The sequence below is a fragment of the Thermobia domestica genome, chromosome 3 (assembly GCF_964235325.1).
Source record: "Thermobia domestica chromosome 3, izTheDome1.hap1.1, whole genome shotgun sequence".
Lineage (NCBI taxonomy): Eukaryota > Metazoa > Arthropoda > Insecta > Zygentoma > Lepismatidae > Thermobia > Thermobia domestica.
In genome coordinates this window covers 274,205,107-274,226,719 of record NC_137456.1, presented here as the reverse complement: position 1 = coordinate 274,226,719, position 21,613 = coordinate 274,205,107, and positions in this window count along the sequence as shown.

The window sequence follows — 21,613 nt, the reverse complement described above, 5'->3', positions numbered from 1 at the left end:
ACTATGTAGTTCCTCGTTATGAAGCTTCCGCCATTCCCCATTCTCGTTCCTCTTGGGTCCGAATATTCTTCTCAGGATCCTGTTTTCAAATACTTTCAGTCTATGTTCTTCCCTCAGAGTAAGCGACCATGTTTCGCAACCATACAGAACAACAGGCATGATTATCGTTTTATATATTTTAAGCTTCAAATTCCTCGACAGAATTCGCGACGACAAGAGATTTTGAACCGAATAGTAACACGAATTCCCTGCTTTTAGTCGACATTTAATTTCTTCGTGAATATGATTTTCGTCTGTTAATATTGATCCTAAATATTTGAAAGTATCCACTTTATCAAAAGTATTATTTAATATTTTAACGCCTCCACAATTTGCCGTATTACGGTCCCGACGCACTTCCATGTATTTAGTTTTCTCTGCATTTACTTCTAAACCCATGTCCCTGCAAGCGTTTAATAATATCTCTGCATTTATTTCTACTGTTCTCCTATCATCCCCTATTAAATTTACATCATCAGCATATGCCATAACCTGGTGAATGCCGTTCAACTCTAGGCCCTGGTTGCTATCTTTGATTTTCCTTATGGCGTATTCCAGCACAAAGTTAAATAATAATGGCGACAACGCATCTCCTTGTTTCAGGCCATTTTCGACGTGGAAGCTCGTGGACAAAAATTTTCCTACCCGGACTTTAATTTGGGATTCACTTAAACATATCTTAATTAATCTAATTAGCTTTCTCGGTATTCCAAGCTCTGTAAGAACGTTGTATAATGTTTCTCTCCTAACCGAGTCGTAAGCCTTTCTAAAATCAATAAATAGTTGATGTACCGGGGTATTGTATTCCCACTTCTTTTCGAGTATTTGGCGAATGGTAAATATTTGGTCGATAGTTGATCGATTTCGTCTAAATCCGCACTGATAATCTCCAATAATTTCATCTGCGTATGGGGTCAATCTTGCTAACAGAATATTTGAAAGGATTTTATAGGATGTTGACAGAAGAGAAATGCCTCGATAATTATTACAGTCAGTTTTGTCGCCTTTCTTGTGAATTGGAACAATGATTGACTCTTTCCACTCTTGTGGCAATTCTTCCTTGTTCCAGATAAGGAGAATGAGTTTGTGTATCTTGTTCCACAATTTTTCGCCTCCAGCTAAAATTAACTCAGCCGGAATTTCATCTACACCCGGAGATTTGTGTTTCTTTAATTTCTTTATAGCGGCTTCCACTTCTATTCGATTGGGTTCTGGAATATACGGTTCTGCGGTGTGTATCTCCTTTTCTCCACGCACATTAGTTTTTGGCTGCGTGTTCAGCAAATCGTCAAAGAAATCTTTCCATCTATTTAAGAGGCTATCCGTATCAGTGAGAACTGTTCCGTCAGATTTCTTTAATATATAAGCACGAGGTTGATAGCCTTTCTTAAATTCGCTGATCCCCTTATACATGTCCCGAATATTTTTATTTTTACTATTATCTTCAAGTTCCTTAATTTTAGCTTTCAAAAAATCCCGTTTCTTTGTTCTAAAAGTTTTGGAAGTTTCCCGCCTGATATCTGCGAAATTTTGTGTAGTTATTTCATTCGGATTTTGTAGCCACCGTAATTTTGCCTGTTTTCTCTTCTCTACTAGTTTAATGCATTCTTGGTCGAACCATGGTTTGTTCCTACGTATTTCCGCGTGTCCCAGTTTTTCTATTGCTGAACTTTTAATGCTATCTCTAATTTCAATCCAAGTATCCTCAACACTAGTGCACTCCGAGTCTTCTAAAACCGAGAATCTATTCGAAACTTCAATCTGGTATTCCTCTCTTACCTGGCTCTCTTCTAATTTCTTTAAATTAAATCCCTCCGTTTTCGGACATTGAGTATTACCTTTATTCAACGATAATCTCGTTATTTCTTTATTACTTTCTTTTTAGGGATACACTGGAGGTGTTGAAATTTTAAAAAAATATCATATCCTATGAGTTATACATTTCAAAAACAACGTAATTGTATACAGGGGTTGTGTATTTATCAGGAGTTTGTTTCCGCCCATGTGATAATGAAAACGAAGGGTAACCATTTCTCCAGGCTAAGGTAAATCTTTATTGTTTGCAGTGTTTTGTCCAATGAACACCATATATATATATATATATATATATATATATATATATATATATATATATATATATGACATTATAATTAATTGTCTATGTAATGTATTCGGTTATTACATGCTCCATGTAAGAAGAAAGAAAACACTGATTATACATGAATTAGAAACTCCAACCGGAAGTAGATTCAATTTTGCAATCGGTGCGAGACATTGAGAAATCTTCCCTTGCCGATTTTTATCAAGACATCCTTCACTTGTGTCTGTAAAGGGATATGTACAGATGTTGTGAGTAACGACAAGGAGATTCATGCTCATATGTGAATGATGCTCTTTGTAGAGAGCACATGTTCATTCTGAATTTCAAATCTACTCTAGTCAACGATTTGCGAGGATCAGTAAATGAGCATAGTGACTATACTACATTAAATGATATAGGGGCAAATGACCATTGTATTGCAGGAAAGTTAGAATTAGTTGGAGAAACCCATCTAATCAGGAAAAAAGGATGTCTGTTTTATCGACAAATTTAAATTGTAAGTAAGAAATAAAACTAAAACTAAAAGACTTGTCTGAGGTAGTCCATTAAGATACAGCTATAACTCTTTTCGAGAATGACACTACACATCCGTTATGTCTCTGCTGTTCCATCTTATTTTGCTTATATACATAAAAGCTGCTCTCCTGCCATCTGTCGGACCAATTTTACTAACACGTCGGTCTGTCCGCGTAAGAGGAGCAAAATCTCTTATCCTTTCCGTGTTTCTGGGGTCTGTTTATGGAAATTTATGAACATCTTAAGAGGATCGTGTTTTGTTTTACGAAGGAAATGATAAAAGTTCCTTTACACAAAGATCTATGATTCACTTCAAAAGTAAGTTGTTTCTGTTGGTGATAAAGTACGTTAGAAGGCTTCTGTAAATTCTTGAAGAATTAATGGCGAACCGGATCCTGGATGTTGATATGATTTTATATCATTCCTTCCGAGACATCACTTGAAAAAGTAATGGTGGATGTTCTTTTCTTCTAAATGTTATATTGTTGAAAGCGTAGAACGGGACTAGTGATGACCATGGATGGCTCTAGTTTTTTTTTTTTTTTTTTTTTGAAGGGGAGGAGATACGGCACTAACACAACATAACAAAATGTAAAGCAATATAGAACCTTCATATAACTTTTATGACGTTTATCTTTTTTGATTTGTTATTGAAATATTTTATATAACATATTTTCATAATGAAATTGCAATTTATATTGTGGAATTTTAGATTGCAAGATAAGTCAAAGAAAGTTAAGATTGCAGTGACCGAAGTAACTAGGATGCGCTTTCTGTGCATGTTGGTCCTAATTTGAAAGTTTTCACTGTAAGTGGCCTCCCGTGAAATAAAAGAATAATTATGGTAATGTTGATGTGTATGAATTGATTGCATCGATATTTCTTTCTAGTCAAATGGTTCAAGTGAATAATTCATGTGCAATGCCCCATGAGGATGCTTGTTCCGAATACAAATGTTAGTAGTAATTCGAATCCTACTTTAAATAGTAGACCCTATCTTATACAAAAGGTTTCATTTTTAATTTTTAGCTTAACGTCCGATGATGACGCATCAAAGCTAAGGTGGACGGAGATTATGAGGTAGATGGTAATGGTGGAATGATAGTAGTAAAGATAGAACGAAATGAGAATACCCCCCCCACACACACACACAAATATTGTCCACAGCAAAGCTCATTCGGCGGAACTGAGATCAAACTAGGGACTTCATGTGCCACTAGTGAACGCTCTAAGTGGTTTTACTAAAATAGATCAACACAATGTTTGTCCACCACAAAGCCCACCTGGCTGCGCTGGCATCGAACCAGGGACTTCATGCATCACTGATGAACGCTCTAAGAAGTTTTATTGAAAGGAACAAGTTTTAGTAAAGTTATAATGGAACAGAAAACAGGTACAAAACAAATGCATTGTTTAGTTTATTTATTTACTTTTACTCTTCTCAGTGATTTAGGGCTAGCACTTTTGTTTTTGTGCGCGTACTTCCTTTTTCAATTCTCGGTGAGGGGATGTCAAATGTATTACAGTGAGAAGATCTCACTTTAAAGTGTAGGTCTAGTTGTATATATATCCTCGCTACTGAAAAAGTACCAAAATCAAATCAAATTCATTTATTTTTGAAGTGAAAATGAAATATTTAATTTAGCGTTTGATGATTTTGTTCTTTAGGCTAAATGAGTCACATAATTAATGAAAGTGAATTACTGTATAACAATTGGTGGAATGATGATGAAGGAGAACAGCAGAATACTTAACGAACCACTAATACGTTTGTTGTCTAGCTTATACTGGTTTGAGAGCGAAACAAGCATCTTTCGCACCAGTGGTGAACACTCTACCACTGAGACTCAGTGTCTATTATTCATTTAGGAATTTCTTCCCTTTAGGGTAAAAAATATGCATCAAAAGTGATTAATGGTAATGAAATAAATGGTGAAACGACAAATAGTAACACTCATGTCCTGAGAAGGGTTCGAACAAGCGATAAGTCTTCCACCTTAGTTCCCTCGACCATGCAAGTCGGCAAATGAATGATAGATCTACTTTCGATAGTCAATACTAGAAAATTAGTCCATCTGCTTATGGGATATTGCATCGAAGTGCCATTTCTCCCAATTTCTTATCATTTATGGTCTAGGAAGATCCATTGTTGAAACCGGAAATAGTGATCCACCTGTGCAGTAGCGGATCTAGAAGATAAAAACTGGGGAGACAGCCAGAACCTATGATAGGCATGTCATGAGTTTACTATAACTTTAAAAATTATATATAAATAATAGCTTAAATTATTTTTGTCACTCAATGAATTGGGGGGCTAGGCCCCCTACCCTGGGCTATATCTGCCACCGTACTCACATTGAACTCCCATTGAATCTGAACCCCCATTGAAAAATGTTCCTCCCTACTTCTTAAAGATTTTTGCTCTAATACTTGCAGATAGACAAACGGAGAGAGTGTGTCGTTCTAAGAGATCCTTTCACTTATGCACAACATACTTTCGAACTCGAAAAATTCAAAGCGTCTCTGTAATACGAAAAAAAGAGCAATATGTGTCACCAGTTTCAACGGACTCTTAATATTCTTTCTTGGAAGAAAGTTGTGATTTCTTAGGCTCTTGTTGTTGCATAAGGATGAATCTGTTTACCATAGAATAAAGTGAGAATATTCGAGGGACTGTTTTTTGGTACTTCTTCACCGAGAAAAGGGGGGAAAAATCGAAAGTTTGAGTTTGACCAAACTTCTACCAACTTTTCCACGTATGCACGGCTACACTGTTGAATGACACCAAGATTAGTCTTCTGCTGTAAGAAGAGAGAAAGTTGCTACGAAAAATAAAAATGGAACGAACTTTTCTTTGGAAAAACAGTGGATGTTATTAAAGATATCATCTTTACAAGAAAGAGCCCATCAAAATATTTGATTATCTGTGTCCATTAGAGTGTATCTTCCTCTTTGACTTGTGAATTTATTTTGAATATACAGAAGAGACCAATAATTAGTGATACAAGATGTAAGCATCACTCTTTATCCATTTGAAAGAAAAAGAAGTATAGCTGTGTCGAGGCATTTACAATCAAATACTAGAATCGAAACACAAAATTTATCGTTCACGTTCACTTATGTTTATATACACGCGATAATGTGTACACGTAAGACTTTATAAGTGCGTCATTCCTGAAGAAATCAAACGAGAAGGGATACGATCTGTTAGTCCATCGAGCTTATTTTTCATATCTATTAGATAGAATGGTCTACATCCATACTCTGCACTCTGGCAAAATATGCTAAATTTTGGACCGGCTTCACTAGAAGTATCGGCCTGTAATTCTTGAATCTTGGACAATTTGTCCTAGTACACGAAGTGCACCGTCAACGTGTGTCCCTTCACTTTGATTCGCAAATTACGATGTAACTCCTGTTTTTCAAGAGAGTGGAATACGCCCACTGCGCGGCTAGAGCTCAGTCCTGAGTTGCTACCAGTTAACCAACTGTCGTAGCAGTCCTGCTAGCAAGTCAGGTTCTCCCATGTTCGGCAGGGATGGTGCCCGAGAGTTTAGGCAAACTCAGCTCTCGCCCATAATCGAACTCACCCAGATTCCTGCGATAAGCTCACATAAGCTACCGACTTCCATGGTATGACCAAAGCCCAGCAGAATATAACCCAATTTGGAAGACCCAAGCATATCCGAGGGGTCTTGTTTAATCTCGGCCCTGCTTACCTCTATACGTTCGCTGGCTACCGTCTTTCGTGTAGAGGTACCGCACTCATGACGAGATACTCCCGTATCTCATGTTAGATGACAGCCCCTTATCCCGCAGATCTTTCCCCCTCCTACTGAGAACAGAAAATGTTTCCCAGATTGGTATTTTCGCCCCCAGCACTGTTCGGTCCCCTGCAGGCAGAAAGCTGATATTTCCCTCCCAGTAGAATCGTCCAAGTAATAAACGACTCTCTCTAATTATGATATACATCATGTATTACCAGAACCGGTGACGAATGTAGACCATCTGCAAGCAGACATGTTCATTTCGGAGTCAGAGCTTCCCCTGGTAGACTCGTCCAACGAATATAGGGTTGCATACCTTTAACGTGGTTAGGTACCACGAATAGGTGGCTAAACTACCTTCCGAACCATAGGTGCCGACTTGAAGAAAATATTGGGGGGGGGGGCAAACAATGAATAAATATATAATCATATTCAGCCGTTTTCTATCATCCAGAGATGGAGTGGGTCAGTAAGTCGGTGGGTCAAGTGGATCAAGTTTTCTGAGTGTGTCAGTGGGTCGTGGGTCAACAGCACGTGACCCACTGTGACCCACCACCCACCGTGACCCACTGCGACCCACCGACTCAGTATGATCTATCGACCCACTCTGCTCACTGCATTGTAGACAGTATCTTCTGAACACTGGTAAATTTATCTTCGTTTTACTTTCAAGACCTTCATTTCCCTTCCTTTTCCATTTGTTTCTGTCTACTTACCTGAGGTGAATATATCTAACCAAGTGAAAAAAGAACTTCAGGTACTTTTGGATATTGATATTTTTTAATTGTAATCATAGCAATAGGACTTATACTACTACTTGGCTTTCGAGACCTGTGAGCTTTTAGAGGAACTAACTACTGAAAAAAATACATTTTGAATCACTGTAATATATAAATTATTATATAAAAAATTGAATGTAACTGTGTGCCTGATCAACACGTTCAAATTGCAAAGTCAAATGAACTTACTTTTGGTATATATTTAGGCCTTAATCCAAACTGGGATGTTATATTGCTTTCATTATAATACATAATATCCTAAGGAGGTAGTGAGGATACAAATTTTTGCGAAAAAGAAAAGTATCTCGCACGCCGTTAAAGTTACGGAGCTGAAATTCAGTGTATTAAATCTTTATTGAAAATAAACAGAATGTGTTCTACCTTTTTTTTTAAAATTCTCCTTTATGGGGGGGGGGAGGGGCACTTTCTATATATGGAAAATTGACACTGAGTTTGTAAAAATGATCGATGTTATTTAAAAAAAATCAGAAACAAAAAATACAGTTCTTGGCTTCATATATCCATTGCTTTCTACTATAATAATTGCTGAAGCTTATGTTTATTATATGGAGCGCTTACAGCACAGGACAATCAACCCATAAAGTTGTGAGAAAAATAGGCATAAAATTTGTACTGTAAGCTTAATTGCACGGAAATTTTAAGTTTGGATTGTACGCATAATTATATGGAAAATCTTACACTTTTTTCCCCCTTTACGTTGGTCTACTTACCTTGATTTGGAACTTTCAAATTTCATCCTTTTTTCCACTGAAAAGTATCGATAATTCAACAAGAAAATAATTATACTATGATAATTGAAATTCCTCGTAATTTGGCATATGGCAAACATCAGTGTAGTAATTGAAGGGGAAGAGGAGGGAAATTCCCATTCACCTCTGAACACTTTCCAGGAACCTCGTTCCCTTTCGCTTTCTAGACGGAGGAGGGAACTTGGTAATGGCATCAAACCTTCATATGTAATTAGAAAAATTAAATTTATAAAAATAAGAAATCATCAGTTTATCAGGCTTTAATTGATAATTTATTCACAAGATTCCTATCGAAGGCGTGGTAGATGAAGTTTCTGTTCTCCATAAGTCGACATTGCCAACTGACATGGTCGATATGGAAAAGATGTTGTATGGTGATAGAGAAATGATACTTCTTGCTGAGTATTTCAAAACTGACCAAGAAAAATCGTTATCAGACTTAAGTCTAACAAGCAGATTGTCGATGAGGAGTTGCAGAAATCGGGTAGAAGTATTATCAATTTCCACGACAGAGTGCGAACGGGCATTTTCCCTTATGAATTTACAGATGATTGATATTAGAAATAGACTAAGTGATCAAACATTGTCTAACTTGTTCATCAATGTTAATGGCCCACCGCTAGACAAGCTCAAAGTAAACGAACTAGTTATTTCTTGGCTGAAAGATGGACATCATTCCGCAGCGGATGATTTACCACGAAAAAGTTACCAACAAGAAATAAACCCGATTTCAGATTTGTTTTAAGGAGGGAAATTACGAGTTAAGAAAAATGTATACTTGTATTATTAATAGCTTATTTGTGTTATTCAACTTTGTACCTGATTTTTAGTAAGTCTCTTCTTTGCTTTAGGTAAACTACTTTGAATAAATATTCACAATAATTGTAATTATGCATATTTGTAACAAATTTAACGTGGTGTTTTAGTGATTACACAAATTACAATTATGAGCATACTTTATGGAGATGCTCTCACATAGTACCCGAGCACCTTTATACACTATGAAAACTGATCTTTCAAGTCTTTTGTGAGAAAAATACTGTGAACTGAGAAACCATAACCTTTTCCATATTGTACAGGGGTATTTTCCTGCGAATAGAAGTTTCTTTTGGAATGCGTTCAGAAATTAACACTTGCAAGAATATTATCTTAGTACAAGTATATTTTAGGCACACACTAATTTCCCCCCACCTCGGACTGTTTCAATTTCCTCACTGACAAACACTTTACCATATTATATCGTAAAGGTCAGATCCACCGTTATTGTAACAGAGTGGTGCTTGAACGATTGACTAGAAATTCAAACTCCGATTAGTGAGAATTTCAGTCTTGTTTTATTACAAGTGTAAACTCTAGTCAGTACAGAAGAGGCCGTAGATCGTGTTCAGAGTTGATGACGATGGATTTGGTGAGTCAGAGTAAATCACAGTGGATGAGAGTGGTTCATGGTGGGTGGTGGTTCACGATGGGTGGTGTGTCATTGTGAGAGGTGGGTCAGTGGGTCGTGGGTCAAGTTTTCATTGACCCACGCCAACTCTGCTATCAACTGCTTGATAAAGGTCCCTTCCTCCCAGATCTCTGTCCGCTGCATCCGCTCCGCTGCGAAATTCGTAAGCTAAGTCAAATTTGTCTAAAGGCATTAAAACAAATTCAAGTTCAAATTCTGGGAACTTCACTGCACCACATTGATCTTCACTTGTCATATCAGTGTTGCCATAGTGTTGGTTGAAGCTTCAGTGCTTTATTAAACACCGTTTCGAAAACGGCGCTTTCTATCGAATAAGAAGGCTGTTACTAATATTGAATTAAAGGCAAGACGAAATTTACGACAGAAATTCTTGCTCCTCTTTGTTAATTCTTCCTCAACTGAATTCTATTGGGGGGGGGCGAGGACCCCACCTTTAAATATTGGGGGGGCAAAAGTGGCCTGCCCCCAAACTCGGCGCCTATGTTCCGAATCCATTGGTACATGTAGCCCACCCATTGGGAAAGACCACCACACCTTTCCTCGGTAGAGTCGTTCAAGAAATATAGAAGTTCCTCTATTTACGGAAGAGGTATACCGTACATTTCCAGACGCAATGGCTGATGCAGACTGTTTCTCTTTAAGGACAATTACTATTTTGGAGAGTCCTTTTTCCTGGTAGGTATTGAATCCTGCACGCAGTAAAAAATTTTCACATACAGTACTAAATAAATAACAATTGAGGTAGTGAGCGCAACAGTGGTCTAACCCACATTTTTTTTAAATGGAGAAAAATAAAGTTAAACTTAAACACATGTGTTTTTTGTACAATATACCAAAAGCAACCACAAGTAATTGAATGTGTCATACATTGTATATATATATATATATATATATATATATATATTGTACAAAAAACTACGTGTGTTTAACTTGATTTTTCTCCATTTTTAAGCATGTGGGTTAGACCATTGTTGCGCTCACCCCCTCAATTTCTTCCTGCAGAATAAAAACTATCAAGTGTACCTCATTGGTAACGAAAGGTCTAATTTTTATTGCCATGAAAATATGTTTATCTCGATTTTCTCGAAACCTACTCATGAGAGTTTATTCTCAAGTTCACCATTTTATTTAGCTCGGTGAGATCTATCAACTGATATTATATAAAGCGGCTCGGAGGAAGATAATATTAAGCGCCACTTCCGGCAAAAGTAAGTTATTAAGTGCTATGGGTTGAGATTGGACTACATTACGTCATATGGGTAGTTTAAGTTCGGAAAAATTCTTATAGATGCCACGGAAAGCTTGTTTGGTATATTTCACTCCATTGAATTGAAAGGAATAATACACAGTATAATCTTTGGACAGTATTTTTTTCAATAGAAATTATAGTTTAAGAGATAAAGATAATTTGGTTCTGTACCTCATTAACCATAGTGCGTGCTAATATTATGCTAATATTTTAATGACTATACTTCAGTGTCTGTGTCATTTTGATAAACGCCGTGGTGTTTGTATAGCATCAATATTTACAATTGCTATTTACTTTTATACGGATAATGGTGTGTTATCAATTGATATTATCTCGCCTTTGGACAATTTCTTTTCCATTAAATTCCAATAATATGGTAATATTTAATTATTGTCTATTTGTAACACAATTATTTAAATGAATATATAGTTAGTTTAGTCCATAATGTTTTAACCCTTTAAAGAAAAAAAAACTAATGTAAACTCACTCGGAAGAAAAGGTACCTATAATTGTGTATTTAACATATACTTCAAGCCATAAAATAAAGTGAAGTGAAAATTTTCAGTTCAACGTCTTACGATTACGTCTTTTTGGCTAAGGGAGACAGATCATTAAGGCAAGCGAATGATCGCGAAATGGGTACAGTGAGAATGTAGGAGGAAACGGGAGTACCGTGAGAAAAGTTACCGACATTATGTTGTCCACCACAAACATACTTGACTTAGGACTCCACGCACCTGCGTTAGCGCTCTACCACTGAGCCAACGTGCCAACACACAAAACAAAACTTAATGTAAACCGAAGAGTTGAGAAACAATTCTACCCAAACCAACACAAATTCAGATTCAGGTCTGCAAAACTCTTGCATCACAGGTGCTAAACTTTTGATTCTTGAGATGCATGCTAAACTTACAAATTATCGAGCAGACAGTATATATGATTGACGAAATATGTAGAATTTTAACACATATCTGGTTAAAAGAAACCTACCCTTCAGTGACTACTCCCAGACGCCCACGTTTGCTCTCCTCATGGCTTCACATCTCATATTTGCAGCCTTTGATTCCGTTCTTCGTACGCAAGAATTTTCCCCCTTAAGAACACGCAATTCAATCCAAGTGAAATGATTAAAAAAAAAAAAAAAAAAAACGCCGGCCCAAGTGCTAACTATGTTCAATCATTTATTTCAAATGCCTCGCCTCCTCTTTTCCCCTGATGACAAACTAATAACCTCGAAATCATTTTTATATACTGTGGCAGAATTTCCGATAACACTGTCCATTTTTCTTCCCAGTTACTCACTTTTAGAAAAAGGTAGACATACTGGAATGAGGCATGATCCACTACACGACATGATTGCCACGCTTAATTGATTGCAATTATGCGAACTTAGAATCTAAATTATTTTGTATTTTTCTAAACGATACTAGATTTTTACATCATATTTATGCACTAATCCCCTTATCCTCGTTACATAATGAAGTGAACTAGGTGTATTCATATACGAAAGAAGATACATTAGACTGTCCCGGACGTTTATAATATGATTATTAGATAAAACATACTATACTATAAATTCCATATACAGTAGTGACCTTTTCATATGACGATCCGGGCTACCACCCGAGCCCACGCGTGGAAGCACTCAGCTTCAGAGTGCTACTTCTGATTTTTAAAAACATTTATCAACAACAAATTATGCGCCATTCAATGAAATTCTGAAAAATGAAATGAAATCTTAAAGTTTTACGTCCCACTGCTATGCCGGTTAGGCTAGAGATGCAAGGGCTTGGAAAAAAACTGCTTTTTTTTAAAAAAAAAAAAAAAAAACTCGTTTTTTTCTGCTTCGCTTTTTTGCTTGGGAAATTTTGGGCTTTTTTCAAAATTCTGCTTTAAATTGATAAAGCAAACTTTGTTTCGCTTCTCTATAACAAAAAAAGTCATTTAATTAGTGGTTGATGCCAATAATAATATAAAACCTCGAAAATAAACCATGAATTTCGAAAAGATATTTGAGATAATTTTTCTTCAACATATTTACATTATGAATTCCAAAGAATTAACCAATGTATATAATAAGAATTTTTTAACTTCCTATTTACAAAAGTAAGCAGGGTTGACAAGAACTATGGTTGTTTTTAAAAATGCCAAAAACCTGTTTTTTTTGGGGGGGGAGTTTAAACCAGGTTTTTAAAAATTTAAATCAGGTTTTTTGATTTAGATATTTTGCTTTATGTATTTATATTACATATTCACAGAAATAAGTTTGTTTCGCCTTGGTGTTGTTATGCAACGACGGGGTTATGCTGGGAGAGGTCCCATAAGTTTAAAGAAGTCCGGTCAGTAAATTTCTTAAATTGAGAAACTCCCGCCCTAGCCATCGGAAAAATCCCGTCGTTACTTTAAATGTAAAACAATAACGGGAAAATCCTGTTTTTGCTTTGCATGTAAAATTTAAAGGTCAACGTATCATAATCAGTACGCTAAAACTGAGGTATTAAATTATAAATTTAGTATGTAAATATCATTCAATAAAATTAAAACAAAGTACCAATCCAAGCTAATGTTGGAAGCTACGTAGGCAATCGATAAATTTTGCCAATTTCTATCAATATATTTAAGCAACTTTGGCTTCTTTATAAAACAACAGGCATTCAGACATGCAGAAATATACAATTTGGTTTCGTTTCGTATGTTTAGGCTTACATAATACCGAGGTTATCAAGAGAAGACTTTCACTTAAAGTGACATCCGAACCGCAACTTGATTTACGCATGAAAGAAGGGTTGTGGTTGACCGAGAATTCAACATGGGACACCTTGATTAAAAGGTGAAAAGGAAATAAAACTAGTGCAGATGGTTTGATATTTGGAAACGTCACCATGAAGTTCACACGATTCGCATTTTTCGTTCTTTTTTATTTTTATTTTTTTGGGGTTTAAACGTTATTTAAAAAAACAGCTGGTGTAAACCAGCCAACCCTAAAAGTAAACACTTCTTTAAAAAATACACAAATAACTAGCAAAATTGTATGCAGTATTTTTACTTCAAAATATTCCATATCCTCTTTTTGAAACAAACTAAAATTACAATAAAACATAAGAGAAATACTTAGATTTATATGATACACTTAAAGGCTGCACATGTAGAGCTTTTGGTTCTGTATATTCTTGAAATTCTACAATTAAATTTTATATAACCACCATCACGGTTTACCCAATCCTCAAGTTTTCTGAATTTTTAACAAGAGTGATTCAACATATCATTACGGAACTCCACCCCCCCAAAAAAAAGGAGTACGGAATATATTTAAGTTAAGCTAAATACAACTGCACAACGAACATGACTGAGTACAGGCACGTAGCCAAGGGGGGGTCCGGACCCCCCCTTCGAGACGAGAAATGAAAAAATTAAGGAAGGATAAAACAAAATGAAATGACAAAAAGAAGGATCAGCGTTAAAAATTAAAAAGAAAACTACAGGAAGCTTTTGTTTACTCTTTCTTATGAGGAGATTTGTATTACTTGCAATATGGTGGCGAGGTAAGCGAGGTATTCTGGAAGAGTCAGGGAATTTGAAATTTCAAGAAAAGTTACTGAATTCTCAGAATTTCTGCAAATAGTCAGGAAGATTTTAAGCTTTCGAAATTATAGTGCCGTTGTGTAACAGCGTGGACATTTTTAATCATAACTTTTCGTCATCGCATCCTTGCAGTATCAAACATGTTATTTCAAGGACAATTTTCTGTTGCTCCTTTAACCTGTCATTTGGAACCCACAGTAGTTGACGGAATAATAAAAACAAAAAAATATGTTGAAAGAAAGTTCTGTTAGCATTTGATTCAACAGAGAAAGGAACGCATATATTGTAAAACTAGTTGAATATACACATGCTTCGCACAGGGGCTGTATTTGGAAGTCAACGCCTGTGGGAGTATTACCATTGATCTCAGCGACCGCGAAAACAATGGATTTGATACTAATATCGGTCATTTTGGGCTATTTTTTTTTTACATGACTCGGTATCCACCCCCCGCTGACTCCCGGCCCGCATACATGCAAGTCATCGCTAATGGAAGTGTCACAATTGATTTCAGCGACCGCGAAAACTATGGATATTGACACTAATATCGGTCATTTTGGATTACTTTTATATGTCTTGGTATCTCACCCCCCCCCTCCGGTGACCCCCGGCCCGGAGCCGAATAGCGTGAATTTGGAAGTTAATGCGACTGGAGTGTCACCATTGATTTCAGCAACCGCGAAAATATGAATTCGATACTAATAGCTCAAGTGGTAGAGCGTTGGCTTCGCATTCGGGAGGTCGTGCCTTCGAATCCCGCTGCCTATCATCCTGACTGAGGTTTTTCAAGGTTTCCCTCAGTCCTACCAGGCAAATGCCGGGATGGCACCTACTAAACAGGCCCTGGCCGATACCTCCCCAAATCCTTTCCATTGTTAATGTTCTTGGATATCCAATGTAAAATGGCCTCTGAACTGTATCTGGTGATTGTTAAATAAATAAATAAATATCGGTAATTTTCTACTACTTTTATGTCCCGTTAAACGCCCCCCGAGACCCCCTGGTTCGAATTTCGACAAGAACGTTTAACTCTGGTCTGGAGCCTGGACCAAGGTATTCGTGACTAAAATTTGGTAACTCCCTGTCAATTTGTCTGGTTCCCAAGCCGGTTCCGGTAAACGCCCCCTTGAGATCCCACTGTTTCGAAATTTGAAGAAAACGCTTCGTCTTGATCTGGGGCAGGGCCAAGGTACCCCTGACCAAAATTTGGTAACTCTCGGTCCACTCGTCTGGTCCCCAGGCCGCACACAGACAGACAGACGTCAATACTTTTTTATTATTATTATTTTGCTCGAAATTTCTTCATAGTTTGTTATTAAAATACTTGCCAACATATCCTCATTTTATTGTCCTAACAAACCAATATATGTTGATAGTAAAGTAGTTTATATTGATCGAGCTTCTGGGCCTTCAGAATTTCATGTCACTCCCCCCCCCCGTTACGAAATCCTGGCTAAACGAACCAATATGTTTCAGTAAAATAGTTTAGAGTGATCGAGCCCCTTTTGTGAAGACCACAGTATTTCATGTCACTGACCCCCCCTTCACGAAATCCTGGCTACGTGCCTGCTGAGTGGTTAGCTTTTGCGCTTCTATCGGGAAGTCCGGGATTCAACCCAGCATTCGACCATTCTGCCAAAGCTTTTCTTTATTCCATCTGTGAATGTAGAAATAGTGCGTGTACTGTGAGTTGGCCGACTTCCTTTCTTATTGTTTTTAAATCGTTATTATCACTAATTACCAGCAGTGACGATTTTGCGAAGGTTAGGAGAGCGGCCTTTCGGACTGAAGCCTGTTCCCCAAAGTTACAGAATGTTTAAAACAAACGAAATATCTATTAGTTATACTTTTACTCATAAACTTTAATCTCCCGTCAAATTACGAATGTTTAGAAAAACTCAACATTAGTAAGAACCCCCCCCCCCAAAAATACTTTTCGAAATCCGCCACTGATTCTCAGTATAAAATGTTCTTCAAGGTTGTATCGGGAAAATTATTGCTAAACATATAAACGAAACGAAATATTAGTTATGCCTGTACTCACAAACTTCAAGCACCTCCCAAATAAAATTAGGACCTTTTAGAAAACGAAACAATCAGAGAAAGTCCTCCCAAAGTACTTTTCTAAATCCGCTACTGATTATTTGTATAAATGGGTATTGAAGGTTGTATCCGGAAAATTATTGCTAAATCATTGCACAGCTACAGTATAACAGAAATGTGGAAGTACGGTTTGACGGATATATTGAAAAACGTACGCTTTGACGGGTATATACAAAAATGTCAGTTAAACTTTTGCGCTAGAAGCTAGAGTACTAAGCTCTTAGAAATGAAACACAGATGACAAACTAAAATGATTTAGAGAAGAAAAAAAGTTGTCGATAAGTCAAAAGTTAAAATAAAGTTAAATAGCGTCTAAAATTGCCCTCAAATACTACATTCTTCATGTTAGCTTTAATTCGTAAAACATGTGCTCCATCCATCTTGATGGTGAATTTCAGAGCGAAATATGGCATTTAGGTCATGGAATTCTTATCTAACTATAGAATATACTATAAGAGAGCTATGTAGATAGAAAAATCATGAAAATGAAAAAAGCCAAAATTTCCAAAATTTCCCAAAAAAGCCAGCTTTTCATTGAAAAAACCCATCGATTCAAAAAAGCCGGCATCATTACCCCCTACAATGAAATTTTGAATATTATAACATCGCACCAACACATGAACCATGAATAGAAATATTTCAATTTTACCTTCATCTAAATGTTCAGTGTATTAGTCAGCCTCGTTGCTTCAATTTATCTTTTAGATTTATTGAAATACCCTGTGACGTCATCGATACACACTTTTTAAGATCGAGGAAGCTGCACGGTTTAACCAGAATATGCAACTTCCGTGAGAATCTGGTATGAAATTAAATAATAATAATAATAATAATATGGGGGGAATTATGTCAAAAATAATCGCAACTTTACGTACGAAGAAAAGGTTTTGCAAAGTAGTTGAGCTCAAACGCTGCCTGGGGATTACAAAACAAAATAACAAGTGCGAGTTGCGTTTGCTAGGAAACGGTATTTGTTTAATATGATATTATGTTGACTACTATTCTCATAATCATTTTTAATTTTCCTATTAATCTTACAGAACTCCCTTGTGGCTCCCTGGTTAGCGCGAAAGAGTGGGTTCGATTCGGAAGGATGGGATCTCATGTGTCATCCAACCTCAAATTTCATAGATTCTCCGTGCTGAACGGAACGTTGAAGATGAAACAATCTAACAAACCTATTTATCCTATAAATACGAGATGTTAAGTATAATATAGGATTAACTAATCAAAATGAAAAAAAAATCTGATTAGAAGACTTTTGTCAAGGATGAAATGAAAAGCAGAGTGACTGAAAGCAATTATACTTAACGTAGTGATCCACTGTAAGTCTACTGCTGGACGAATGTCTCTCGAACTCTTATCCACGACTATTTATCTTTAAACATTATTTTGCACGTTACTCAGTTCTTGCTTCTTGACTTTATTACAACCTTGGATAAGGACTTTCTTAAGCCCCTCTTTTTCCCTTCATATGTAAATAAGGATTGCCTTGTTCACCTGTCACCATCTCTTCTTGCAATATGATCAACAAACTGCCATTGCAATTCTTTTCTCTTCATGATAATACCCATCACTTTCTCATCTTCCTCATCCATCTCTTTATAAAAGAAGTCCTGAGTGAATGAGTAACTGATTGACTGTTCAACACTTAGGTAAAACAGCTTAAGGTAGAAACTTGAAATTTTGACAGCGCATAGAGCTTGTAACCTAAAGTACCACTAAGGAAAGAGTTTTGGAAACTCAACGGGTAGGATGAGGAAATGCGGATGGGAATTACTATAGTAAAATGTTCATATCTTCGAAGCTCTGAAGAACAGAGACATAAAATTTGGAATATAGACTTTCTTTTTTAGAATAATTACGCACACGTTTCGCCGTTTTTTAAATATATCGTAAAAGAGAAGAAAGAAACGGCTAAAACAATGGGTGAAGTTACAATTACCATAACAGGATGACCATATCTCGAAATTCGTTAAGGTTACAAACATGGCATTTGGTATTTAGCCTCTTTGTTTAAAGTAATTAAAGATGTGTTCCATCGTTTTAAGTTATTTCCTCTAGAAGGGACGAAAAAGTGGAAAGTAAAAACATAAGTGGGCCATATAAAAAGATAAGAGTTATAATTTTTGTAATAAGATGTCTTATTACAGCTGGGGAAAATTATCAGGGGAAAACGTGTGAACCATTCGGAATTAATTTTTGAACACAGCACTTAAGCTAACACTGATTTTTTTATTACTTAACCGTGATTGAAATGTGTATTCTAAGGGGGAAAAGGGATTAACATTTTCGAAAAGAATAATGTTATTATTGTATTCTTGCCGTGTGAAGAATAGAATCAAAGGCTGAAATATGAGGTGCGAGGGCGCAGGCTGAGCAAATGTTTGGGTTGGGGGTGAAATCTGCAGCTGGCTGAAGGCTAGTTTTAATATGGTTTGCAAGTGGTTTCAACACACATCTCATCATGTCTCCCTTCTATTATATAATAAATGAATTATCACTTTACAGTGCATAAAGTTTTTTTATTAACATAAAATAAAATAAATAATTAAAATAATATTTTTTAGTGCGAATATTTGGTATGTGGAAGGTGAGAAAATAGTTAAAGCATCCAAAAATAAAAATAACATAAGGCCAAGGTTGTGTAAACTAAAACTAAACTTTTTCACAACAAACTATAATATAACACCTAGCTAACCTCAATATGTGCATTTATAATTTAATTTATTGTTTACAAATAAAAGTTAAATACAAAATATCTGGTAACATTTTGGTAAACAAATACACGGATTTTCCAAAACAAAAAAAAACTTTATATTTATATATATAACAATAATATTTATCAAAAAACTATAATTTAACTTTTTAAAATTCAAAAATATAGTGCCAACTAGTAACAAACAAGGACATTTACAGATATAAAAAGACAAATTTTATAAACCAAGAAATTATTCATTCGAAATTATTCAACAATCATTTATTCGGCTTTCACCATTTCGAATTCATTTCGTTTCGTTCAGAGCTTCGACATGAAGTCTCTGAATAGCTGTTGTTAGGACATTAAGTATAAACTAAAAAAAAAAAAGTATAACTAATGAATAGTATAATATAACAAGTTAACAATATAACAATTTATATGCTTTTGTTGTTATTGTATGCTTCTTTCTTTTAATACGATAATATATTTGTGCATTTAACTTATATGTAATTATTTCTTTTATTCTAAATATTAATTATATTATGCATTTTCTTATTATTTTTCTTCAATCTCTTTTATTCTACTATCTGTTACATCTAAACAAAATGTCATAAATCATTTGGGTAATGGTCTCCATGTAACAAACAATACACTATAACTATAATCCCACTATACTACCCGTTTCATTATTGTAATATACCGGTACTAATACACTTTACCCATTACACCGTTATAAATCAACTTATATTTATTATTTTCTTTATATATGTTACTTCTGAATCTAGAGATGGCTAATGACTAATTTCGTTAGTGTCATGTTACAAGGACTTATAGTTTGTTCTCGGAAAGGGACTGATGTGAAACAACTATCTACTTGGTATACCAGATTCAAATTCAAGCAGAACAACAGCGCTGGAAATATATTTTAGAGAGGCTACTAATTAGCCAGTGTTCAGTTTCTAGCTTCATACAATTCAGCACTTCGGAATAATCTTAAAAAAATCCAAATGAATTTACGAAACTAATAACAAGCAAAAACAAAAGAACTAACGATCATGCTGCAAGTTTGGATAAATTTCTGACTGCAATTATTATACTAGTTTGAGAAGGATGCATTCAATGAAACTATTTTTAAACATACATGTCCATGGGGTTCCTAGAAGAAAGATTTTAAATGCAGGATAAAATATATAAATATTCCAACTTCTAGGCAGTGATGCTGGTTTGAGGGAAACTTACCGCGGCGTAGGGAGATTTAGCAAAGAATTTTTTAAGGAGGGAAAGAGGGAGAATTTACGAATATGAGATAAAATATAGGGAAATTTAGTTTTTCAACAAATGTTATGTTACTAAGCACTGCGACAGTATGAAAGAGCGATGGCTTTCTTTCCAGAATCCTATACAAAAAGTGACAAACGTTTTATTTTCCACAAGCTTTCCGCGGCCTGGCTTGAGGATTTCATTACCAAATGTCTGGAAATGAACCAACGCTTTACATGTTGTTATTGCTTTGGGCAGCATTACCATAGTAGAAAGAAATATCGTCAACCTCGTAAATAGACAAGAGTGTTCCACCCTGCCAAAAGGTTCAAGCGACTAGACTTTTGTCCATTGGTGTAGGAAAGAAGCGAATACTGAGAAAAGAGGGGCGGAACAAAGACTTAAAACAGAGGATTTCTAGTTCGAAATGCCAATAACTGATTCTTTCCGCTTTATTTTTATTCCATCTTTGAATAGTTGAAAGAAATGCTTGTGACGTGCAGAACCAGAATTTGAGAAGAGAGCAAAAATGTAAATACGAAGTGAAAGAAGACTCTTCCCCGTAAGTGACTGTGATAATTTTCCTGGCTTTAAAATCGGGAGAGAGTTTCATCGTAATGAATATGGCCAGCTATCCAGGGTGTAAACAATGGGAAAAATGAAAAATTAAATAACTTGAAAGTGTGTAGGTTATTTGTGGGTGTATTGCTAATTAAGTGTAACTATGTGTGAGCAGTGTAAAGTGGAAAATTTTCACTCAATTCTCTTTCTCTTCTGAACACTACACTAAGGGATTTTGTCACTTTCACGAACACAGCCGAATTCCACAATGTATGTATATTGTAGTGATATGAGTACATACCCAATAATGCTCTCTAAACATTATATATATGGACCTGTGGGGAAAAGTTCATAGTCTCAGAGCTAGGGCTGTCCAAAATCGCGGAAGAGGCAAATTTCAAGAGATGCTGTTTTGAATTCGAGAAACTATGGGTGGTGGTCATTATCAGCGTAAAGGAAGTCACGCATACGCAATCCAAAAATGCATATTTCATTAATGTTCAATGGGTGTACAGAGTATTTCACGCAGGGTGAAATTCCCAGACATGCCATCAACCGAATTTTGAGACATGCTCTGATTTTATGATTGGTCCAAAGTAGGCAAACGATAAACCTTGATACCAGTGAACACGGAATCCTTCGGCGCGATGTCGGAAGTGTTAAGGATCGTCAGCAGCACGGTCTCTCGTGCTCGGGAAAACGCATGATGCAATGTTT